Raw genomic sequence first — 2,944 nt, 5'->3', positions numbered from 1 at the left:
ACACACACACACATATATACGCACGCACGCACGCACGCACGCACGCACGCACGCACGCACGCACGCACGCACGCACGCACGCACGCACGCACGCACATACACACACACACAGGGAAGCCTACAGCAGTGTAGTAAATGCAGGTTCTATACGTCACGGAAAATCGGCGCATTTTCCTGCGTAGAACACAGTTGAACGCCTATTTACCTAGCAGCCTATATTACAGTAACCTAGCTACTACATAGATAAATTTAACGTAACCCTTATAAACGTAGCATTAGTTGCCTTGATTATAACCAGACATATAATTAAAATAACGATGAAATACCAGACAAGTTGAAAAACTCGGATTTTTATTGGCGTCTAAATTGTATTTCTTCTAGTTCTAAGCTCCAGGTTTCTAGTTCAGGTTTATATTCTGTTACACATCTGTTCTTTTTAGCGCATCGACAAGGACGGGGAATAAAGCTAGATATATACTGGCCCACACTCTACTATCTTCCTTTGTTAGCTGGGCTTTAAATGTGTGTGTGTGGGGGGATAGACTGTTTCCGCTTTATTGTACTCCACAGATGTTTGTTTCGTTGACGATGTCATGCCTATGTAGTCTCTCTGATGGCGTATATACTGAGTGATTTACGCTGTATGTGGAGGTAGTGCGATATCTTCATATATATAAATGAGCCATCAGTCGCTCGTTGCATGTTCCTGCATGCATGTCGTAATCAAATTATACATTGATAGCTACAGGAGTTAATAAAGACATATAATATAAATATAATATAATATAAAGACATATAATAAAGACAATAAATTTGTCTATAATACGCGGGCACGTCCGATTTCACGATCATATATCGTATGAATATTATTTACCTTATTTATGTACCTTATATTTACATTTTATTATTTTATCATATGAAATATCTGTTTCGTCACGAGTATTACATCTAAGCAGGGGCTAATAATGACAAATTGTCATTATTTGTAAATTTTTCAATTTGTCAAATTGACAATTTGTCATTAGTAACCCCTGATCTATGTAAAAGCTAATAATACAGTCATGTACTATAGCTACGTATCATAGTATAATATTTTTTTTTTTTTTTGATCTAACGTTTGTGGTTTTAACGTTTGCCTCCCCCACCCACTCCACGCCTTACCTAGCTCTATAACTATAGCCCTGCATGTGGCAGAGCGAAGGACTATAGTTCTAGAGCTACGCCTTATCATACCTTTTTTTTAAATCGGTATCGGGTCTACTTTTGCCATTTACCTGCGCAGTCAGGTGAAAGTCGAGTTAAGTTCCTTGTAGTATAAGTGCAACAGGAACTGAGAGGTTACCTATGTTAGATAATAGCTGCGTATATCACCGCCGCCTTCTCACAATCGCTGGTGTTAACGCCTGCTAAGTACACACACCGCGCACACACACACACACACACAGCACACACACACACACACACATCACAGGCACACACATACACACACACATCACCACACCACACACACACAACACACACACACACACACACACACACACACACAGAACACAACACCACGCACACACAACAGACACACACACACACGATTCACTTTACTCTCTCTCGCGCTCCTCTTTTTTTCTTTTTTGCATATTCCTCATCCTCTCTCCCCTCTCTCGCTCTCTCTCTCTCTCACTCACTCTCTCTCTCGTCCTCTCGCCTCTCTCTCTGCTCTCTCTCTCTCTCCCTCTCTCTCTCTCTCTGTATTGTGTGTGTGTGTCTCTCTCTCTTTTCGCGATTCCCTCTTTTCCTTCTCGCTGTCTCTCTCTTCGCCGCCGCTCTGGTCTGCTGTCTCTCTGTGTGCTCTGTCTCTCCTCTGCCTCGGTCTCTTCGTCTGCTCACTACTCTCCTCTCTCTCTCTCTCTCTCTCTGTCTCTCTCTCCCTCTCTCTCTCTGCTCTGCTCTCATGTCTCTCTCTCTCTCAGCGCTCTCTGCTCTTCTCGCCGCCGTCTCACTCCTCACTCATAATTCTCGGCTCTTCGTTGGATCGTCAACATAGTCCCTTTCTCTCGCGCTTTCATCACGACTTCTCCTCTCCGCACATCCTTGTCTCAGACTCTTCGCTTCTCTCCTCGTCGCTCTCTCTCTCTCTCTCTCATCTCCGCCCTTTCTCTCTCTCTCTCTCTGCTCTCTGTCTCTCATCTCTCCTCTCAGTTTTCTCTCTCAGAAATTCATCCGGCCATGGTGGGGTTCTCTCTCTCTCTCTTTCCTCCTCTCTCATCATCTCTCTCTTTCTATCTCTCTCATCTCTCGGTCTCGATCTGCTCTCTCTCTCATCTCTCTACCATCTCTCGCTCGCTCGTCCAGAAGTCTCATCTCTCCGCGTCTCTCTCTCCCTTTCCTTCTCTCCCTCTCTCTATCCTGCTCTCTCGTCTCTCGCTCTCACTCTCTCTCGTCGTCTCTCTCTCTCATTCTCTCTCTTTCACGCGCGTGTCAGGGACATGACCTCATGACGTCAATCACGTCATGACCATAATTCTAACGCCATCTCTAATTATAACGTTAATTCCACACCTAACCCACACAGTATAGAGCTAATTATATCGTGCAATCAAATAATTAAGCGTAAATTCTGAGACACCCTATCCCACACAGTATAAAGCTCATTATACCAAGCAAATATAACGTTAATTCCACACCTATCCCACACAGGATAGAGCTAATTATACCAATCAAATATAACGTTAATTCTAACTCCAAACTAAAGCGTACGTGACCACTGTCCGTTAATTCTCCATCTCATAGCTCCATATAAAGCTGATGCCAAAACGTATCCACATCGGTTTAACAACAAACGTTCAACAAGAATTCCACAAAGGTAAACGGTAATGTTTAACCCTGGCGTTAACCTTGACGTTAACCTTGCACCATCGTTGACGTTTAATTCTACGTCTCTCCCTAG

Source organism: Priapulus caudatus, unplaced genomic scaffold, assembly GCF_000485595.1.
Source record: "Priapulus caudatus unplaced genomic scaffold, Priapulus_caudatus-5.0.1 Scaffold2836, whole genome shotgun sequence".
In the NCBI taxonomy this organism is placed as follows: Eukaryota; Metazoa; Priapulida; class Priapulimorpha; order Priapulimorphida; family Priapulidae; genus Priapulus; species Priapulus caudatus.
The sequence above is the reverse complement of the archived record's forward strand: the minus strand, read 5'-3'. Positions refer to the sequence as shown.